This window comes from Euphorbia lathyris, chromosome 3 (genome assembly GCF_963576675.1).
Source record: "Euphorbia lathyris chromosome 3, ddEupLath1.1, whole genome shotgun sequence".
Lineage (NCBI taxonomy): Eukaryota > Viridiplantae > Streptophyta > Magnoliopsida > Malpighiales > Euphorbiaceae > Euphorbia > Euphorbia lathyris.
This window is the reverse complement of record NC_088912.1, coordinates 93006014-93014001: the sequence shown is the minus strand read 5'-3', so window position 1 is coordinate 93014001 and position 7988 is coordinate 93006014. Positions and strand designations below refer to the sequence as shown.

The 7988-nt window shown below is 32.2% G+C and overlaps 1 long non-coding RNA gene across 1 annotated transcript; it reads right to left on the bottom strand.

Moving 5' to 3' along the window:
• Nucleotides 1-440: 440 nt before the first annotated feature.
• LOC136224107 (uncharacterized) lies at nt 441-1399 on the bottom strand. Its single transcript, XR_010686285.1, has 2 exons — nt 1076-1399; nt 441-982 (listed from the first exon to the last, which is right to left on the bottom strand). It is a non-coding gene; the product is annotated as an uncharacterized lncRNA (long non-coding RNA).
• Between the last annotated feature and the right edge of the window lie 6589 nt (nt 1400-7988).

Sequence of the window (7988 nt, the reverse complement as noted above, 5' to 3'; positions counted from 1 at the left end):
TATCCTTTAGAATTCTTGTAATTGGCACTAAACTACCTCATATTAATTCCTTTAAATACGAGCATTTTCCAAATCTTATTTCTCCAAATCTTCTAAAACTTTCCTCTCATACCCGTTTATTATAATGAAAGATTTTCATCCAACTCTTCCGGATTTCCAATTAACTCGATTATACCCACGACATACTTCTAATTTGTCATGAGACATTCATGTAACATATTCAAACAAGCTTTAATTTCCATTAAGTTATAAAATATGATCATCATGAATTAATATAGTATGATTAATATTTGTAGTGTTCCATTTGCTTTATTTTATAGCATTTGTGAAGTTTATGCTATCACGATTATATCGGTTCTTTTTACTAAACGAATTATCTTTATCGAACAAATTGGACTCAAACGTCTAACATGATTTTTACCACAGAATAACTCAAGGCCTAAAACAATACCTTTTTGCATACCAATATTTTGCTGTACTTTTTATAGTATTTTTGGATGTCATAAAATTAACGAGACTTGATTTACTATCCCTTTATACCGAACCAATCTAACTCGAAGTCTAAAGGACTCATTCTAACACACAAAATCAATTCAAAAGTCCAAAACGTCTATTTTCGTCAAACTAATCTAACTCGGTCTTCTTCTCAAATGACCCTTATGCAAAAGCCATTGAAAATCTAAGCCTGGAACCACTCTTTCTAATGTTTCACAATAAATTTGAGCAACTAGTATGGTAGATCTTCTTCATCTCTCCTACTTCAAGCAGTCCCAGCTCCAAACCAAACAGCCATATAACCATTTATTCTTGACAGACTTGAACCACTCCAAATACCATTAGTAACATATATCAGAACAGGGGATGAACATCACAAAATCAAACCAAAGCAAACAACCTATACATATCTCAAACCAAATAATCACAGCAAACACCCATCTCCAAACAAACAACACAACAAGCATCTCAAACTCAAGCATCTCATCTGCAGCAATGGAGTAGAAATCACAAAACTTGAAAGAAAAGCCTAGATCAGGAGAAAAAGAGAGCAAAACAGTTAGAACTCTTAAAAACTCACCCTTATATACAGGTTTTAGTCCGATTGAACCTCCTCACAAACTCAAAGAACCATCTTAAAACTCCGAGATTCTCATCAGAGGCGAGAGTAGCCGCTGTTCTCAAATTCATCCGACGAGACCCACAAGGTCTGTAACAATCCGGAACCGTAACAAACGGTTAGGAGCAAGGAATTAAGAGTGAAATCGGGGAGAAAGGGAGGTCGGAGTCAATGGAGTTGTGAGAGAGAGATGACCGCCATTACCAGAGAAGAAAAATCGAGAACCCAATCGTCCCCCTTTTTCGACCTGTTCTTCCAATTTTCTAAACATAATCGTGATTTACAGCTGTTTCCAAAATTAGGGAAAAGTTCCTAATTTACTCCCTTAGTTACTAAAATATATTATTAGATCCCTTAATGTTATAATTTCTCCTTAATTTATTTTGACATCTCAATTTAACCTCCAAATTACTAATTCGAGTGATTAAACCTCACTCATTACATTTTTATCCCTATTTGTTACTTATTATTTCGATTATAAAAATTCACTATATATGACCAATTTCGATCTTTATTAAAATATAAAAAGATTAGTCCGACACGACACTGTTATCTCGAGTCTAATCGAACTAAATGCTGTTTTCAACCAATAATTCAAACTGATATGCAAATTTTCTTTGATTTTATTCATATATTTAAAATACTCTCTATTGAAATCAGCTTTCATAAAATGATAATAATAAAATTAGACACGGACGTGACATAAAGTGTACTTAACATAATAAAATAGAATAGAATAATCAGTAATTTCCTTGGATAATCCATGAATCTGATTATTCTATTTCTTAATTTATTATATTAAAATTTCCATAAAAAAATAGGATATCTTAATTACTTAACATAATAAAATAGAAATTGAATAATCAGTATCCATGAATAATCAATAATTTACTTAACATAATAAATTTTTGAAATTACTGATTATTCAATTTATTCAAGTTGAAAAGATTAATAATTTACTTAACATAATAAATTTTGGAAATTACGGATTATTATATTTCTTAATTTATTATGTTATTCATTGGTTTGCTTGGAACCGGCTCTGTAAACAGAAAAGATGCGGAGGTCTGGGATACAGGGATCTTCGGTCCTTCAACCTCTCTCTGCTTGGTAAACAAGGTTGGAATTTTATCAATAACCCTGATACTTTGGTAAGTCGTTTGTTCAAAGCAGTATATTTTCCGGAAGGTAACTTCCTCAATTCCAAACTAGGCACTAATCCTAGTTATGTTTGGAGTAGCATTTGGGGTTCAAGAGAGGTTCTTCAGCTAGGTATGAGATGGAGGATTGGGGATGGAAAAAGTATCCGAATCTGGCAGGACCCGTGGTTGACGCACGATGGAAATTTCATACCCACACCTAGTAGCGACACGAATTTAGTTCATGGGAGGGTCTCAGATTTGTTTATACATGGGGGTGGCGGATGGGATCAGGAGAAGTTGAATGGCCTGTTCATAAGGGAGGAGGCTGAAGTTATACAGAGTATGGTGGTCCCAAGACAAAAGCGAACAGATAGGTTAATTTGGAATTTTTCCAAGGATGGACGGTACTCCTTTAAATCGGGATATCGAGCCATGGAGCAGTCTAGACAACCGCAATTGAAGATTCGGGGATGGGAGGAAATGTGGCAGCTTTGCATTCCGCCGAAGATTAAAATCTTCCTATGGAAAACGGTAACCAATTGTCTGCCCACTAGGCTCAATTTACACTCTAGAAAGTTAAATGTCCCTCTGAATTACTTATTATGCTCTGGTCAAATCGAATTCGTATGGCATTTGTTTTTGGAATGTCCGTTTGCAATTGCTTGTTGGCAGAAGGCTGGTTTATCTCCACCATGGGACAGTACATTGGAATTCCTAGAATTCTTCCTTCAACTATGTAAGTATTCATCTGAGGATTGGTTATGCAAGGCTTCGGTTTTGCTATGGATTATCTGGGGTCAGAGAAACGCAATGCTATGGACCGGAAAACACGATTTGCCTGAGGTTGTTGTCTCGCTTGGGCTTAATTTCTTTTCTGAATGGAAGTTGCAGCAAAACACTCCAACGATACGGATGGAACAGCAGCAATATGGAGTTTTTCAATGGACTAAACCGCCCCCTGGCAGGCTGGCTTGCAATGTAGACGCTGCCGTCTTCAGCTCCTACGGATTGTATGGGTGGGGAGCAATTATCTGAGATGAAGCTGGAACATTTGTAGCGTGTAGGAGCAGTTCGGCCACGGGCTCGCATCCGGTTAAACTTCTCGAAGCTCTGGCTCTACTTGAAGGAATGTACTAGGCCCAACAGATGAACTTCACAAACATTGATTTCGCCATTGACTCAAAAACAATAGCGGACGCAGTCGGAGCCTCGACGCAGGATCTCTCTGAATTCGGAAGCACCATTTTGGATTGTCAACAAATTCTATTAAGTCGACCTGATTATCAAGTTTCTTTTTGTCCTAGATTAGCGAATGGAGCAGCTCATACTTTAGCTAGGAGTGCCATTTCCAATGCTAATCCGTTTGTTTCTTTAGTTTATCCGAGTTTCTTGGAGTCTGTACTTCTAAAAGACAGTTCTTCTTCTTAATAAAGCTCTGAGTTTTTTCTCTTCAAAAAAAAATTTCATAAAATTTATTATTCTATTTAAAACAATGAAGAAATAGAATAATCAAATTCATAACATATTTACAATTTTTTTTTCAAAATTTCTATTGTGGGTTCTGCCGGTAAACAATAGAGTGTACTTTCCAAAATGATACATTAAGGGACTAAGAACTAGTCTCCAAGTCGTTTTGGAACAAAAGAATTTGTTGAGAAGTTTGTGAATTTAACATTTTGGTTATTTCTAAGATTTTTGCATTGGGTGCCTACAACATTGTAAATGTCTGAATCCAAGCTAAAATAGAACAAACATATTAATAAAAATGTGTTATATTAACTAACAACATGTACATACAGTTGAAATTACTTATTGGAATTAGATCAACAAACCACAAAATCATAAACTCATGTTAATCCATCAAGATCCAAAGCATAAGCGTACCTGAATCCATAGCACATCGGATTGAAAAGAATCAGAGGCGCCTTAGTTTGATTGGTCTTCTAGGGTTAGAAGCAACTAGCACATCTACACTTAATGGGAGGGTTGTAGATTTAGAATGTTAATGCCTTAGGGACTATAACCCTCTATTTATAGTGAAAACTCAATTGTTGCAATTACTATTCTGCCCATCATAGAATAGTATACTACAATTGGATATCTACACACAAATAAGCTCATACCCATTATATATGTCGTAGGTCCATAAACTAAATTAGATCACTCAATAAACTAATATATGATAGCCCATAATTTACTATAGTATATATGTAAAGCTCATATTGTTGGATTTTAATCCAACAATGTCCCACTTGGACGAAACATGTATATACATGTAATTATGAAACCTAAAAAACGTCAAAATATGTTATCAATTTTACTATAGGCATATATCAACAATTTCATCCATTAATCATGCCAATATAGAACCAAATCAGAATTAGTCACCTTTATTGTAAACTTCGGTATTTATTTAATTATATTAATATTTTGGTTATAAATTTTTTTTTGTAACAATTTCAATACTCATTCCTTATGTTAATATTTTGGTTATAAAAAGTTTTATAACAATTTCAGTATTTATTACTCCACGTATAAAATAATACTAATATAAACTTAACGTTTACAAAATAGTACCAATTTAGGTTTGGATAACGAAACATGACACATCATTCATATTATTACATTAAGTTCTGACCTCTCTCTCCATGTAGAGTTGGTAGAACGTAATATGGTTGTTGATGGTTGATCATGTTGGTATTCATTTATAATAGCCATATTTTGACATTTATATTACTCATATACTTGGTAATAACAACAAGTAGGTTAGGCCAAAATCAAAATATACATATATAAAATTATTAAAAAAAATATGTATATAGAATCAATGGACAAGCTACTCCCTCCATTTTTTATTATATGTCTTTTTAGCCTTTTTAATTTATTCATTTTTATATATCTTTTTTGCATTGCATATGCACTTTTGGTAATCTCGAATTTATCCTTATTTGTGGTATGAGAGAGGTTTAGTATTAATGGAAATAATCTAAAGTAAGCCATAAAAATTAAGAAAAGTGAGAATTTTTGCCTAGAATGTAGAGATTTAGGAGAGATGTATCAAGAATAAATTAAGTCTTTTTTGCATAGTGTTTTCACCTATAATTAATTTTGGACTAATTGGGTAATTATATCACCTAATTTGGTCCGGATTTGAGAAGATGGGAAAGAAGGAGGTGCAAAAGCTATGTTAGAGCATGGTGGAGGGCTGATTGTGTAATTTCAAGAACTTTCCAGCCAAATAGCTGAAATCAAATTAAGGGGAAATGAGTTATTTATCTTAAAACATCTAAACTGAAAATTTCAAATACCTGAAGTGTGATGGATATTAATCAATTAGCAATTGATGTTCTCATGTTTCCATACATATATAATAAAACATCTAAAGTAAAAAATTTCAAATACCTAAAGTGAGATGGATATTAATTAATGAAATTCCAAAATTGTAATCTATTTTTTTAGGAACCAATTGTGTAGTCTATTAATATATTAAAAGATGGATACTAAGGTTGCTGACATGACTGAAGTTTAGAGCTTTTGCTTATGTGGCTTTTTTCTAAATAATTTTTTTATTTTCGTACATTTTCATTTATTATTCAATTAAATTAAAATCTTATTTTACCAATTCTGCTTATTTCCACGTTCTTCCCTCATCATTCTTTATCAACTTTTTTTGTTTTTATTTTTATTTGATATATTGGCTAACTGCTTCTGTCAGCTCTTAACTCACGATCGCTCTCTATTAACAGTTTCTAACCCACGTTCCTTTCTCTTTATCAACTCAATTCTCCACCCTTTCTCGATTGAAATTATCAGTGATCAAACTCCTCCAATGTTGAGGTTCATTCTTCCTCTACCTAGCTATTGCTCCTCTCTCCTCTCTCCTCGCTTCTTATTTGTTATTTTTCCTTAGACGATGGTACTTATGGTGCTTCTCCAATAGTGATTAATCTTACTTGGGTTCTCTTGTGATGAATTATTCTTTTTATAGATTTCATCACGTGGGTAAGAAATTTCACATCTTTTATTAATTTGCTTTAATTTTGTTCTGATATGTGATTGTTAAAAGTGTTAATTTCTCTTAACATAAAGGGTTTGCCAGTTCAGTTATAATTACTTAATTTTGCATAATCGATTTTCTAATTCTGAAACTTGTGTAAAAATTTCTACATGGTCATGATTCAGGTCGTACTAACACACAGATTACAAACAGGGTCTTGAACAATGGTGATTTATGAAGCAATGTTTGTGTTTCACTTTGATTTTTGTTGGATCGGTGTTTCAAATCACCTAAAATGCTTCATCAGAATGTAGATCCAAAGAATGGTGAAGTTACATGGTTAGGCCCCTTCATGGATTACTTTTTTTCTATTGTATTTACTTTATTCTTTCTTTTTCCTTCTATGGTCAAGGTCGTGTAAGTGATATTTGAGGTATGTGAAAAACTATCAAATGGTAGTATATTATTTTCATATCAATTATTGGATGAAAATGGATTAAAGTACAATATTTTGCATAATTAGGTTGTAGTTTTAAAGTTTTGTAGTTTTAACAATGGTCTTAGAAATGAAATATATTTTATGTGCTTTCATTTTTGTTTATATAAGCATTGTGAAAGGAAGCAAGATGTTTTTATTATTTTTTTACTGTTATTTGATTTTTAGATTGTTTCCAATACCTTTAATGTAGTTAATTAATGGTTGGATTCCATCTACGTTCCTTCAATTTTACACACTAAGATTTGCTTTTCAACTTGTAGGAGTATGGATTGTTGCTTATATTTTGAATGAATTTCATATGATGGCTTCAAGTTGCATCTTGATTTTTTCTTTTATCCACAATATGTTTATGGTCTAATTTCTTGTCTATTTTAGGTGTTGTTCAAGTTATTGATTTTTATCATTGTTTTTTATTTGGTTTGTAGATGCAATTTTAATTGGGCTCAATCTCTAAGTTTATTCCTTTCTTAGATTCTTGCATTATGTGTTAGCAGATTATTTATCAACATCAAGCACCTGTCGACATCTCGCCATTTTCCCCTATGTTTACAGAATAATTAGTAATTGCTTTTGTATGAGTTTATTTTTGTCATCTCTTATCTATGTGAGATTTTTATATTTTTGTAATATATTAAGTTCTTACTTGAACATAATCTGATTTTAATTGTGATTGGTTATGAAGATCAAAGATGAGTATTAATTGATTTCTCTTTGGTTTGATTTATTTTCTTTCTTCAAATTGAAGCACCAAATGGTAAGTCGGCGTGCAGCTAGCATTTGTATCATCATATTAGACATTCATTTAAACTCTATATTCAGTACATCATGGACTTCTATTTTCTTTTGTTGCATTTTCTGTTAATTAATTTGGAATTTAAGTTTGATTTTTAATCTTATTCGCTTTTTTATTTAGTTTTATTATATCTATATTTAATTTGTTTCAACAGCACTATCTCCATTTAGTTACGCAGTGGATGCACCTTGTGAAGATGTAATTTATTTTTGTTCACACTTATATTAGTATTTTGTTTTAACCTTTATATTGTTACTGCCATAAATACATCAGGAGTAAACATGCAACTAGATTCACAAGGGAAGAAAACTCTACTCTTTTCATACATTTTGCTTAGGATCTGATGATTTTAGTTCATTATGATGATTGAACAATTATTTATTCTGTTCAATTATAATCATTAAGCATCACCAAAGAAGTTTTCCCTCATTCCATTTTTGGCG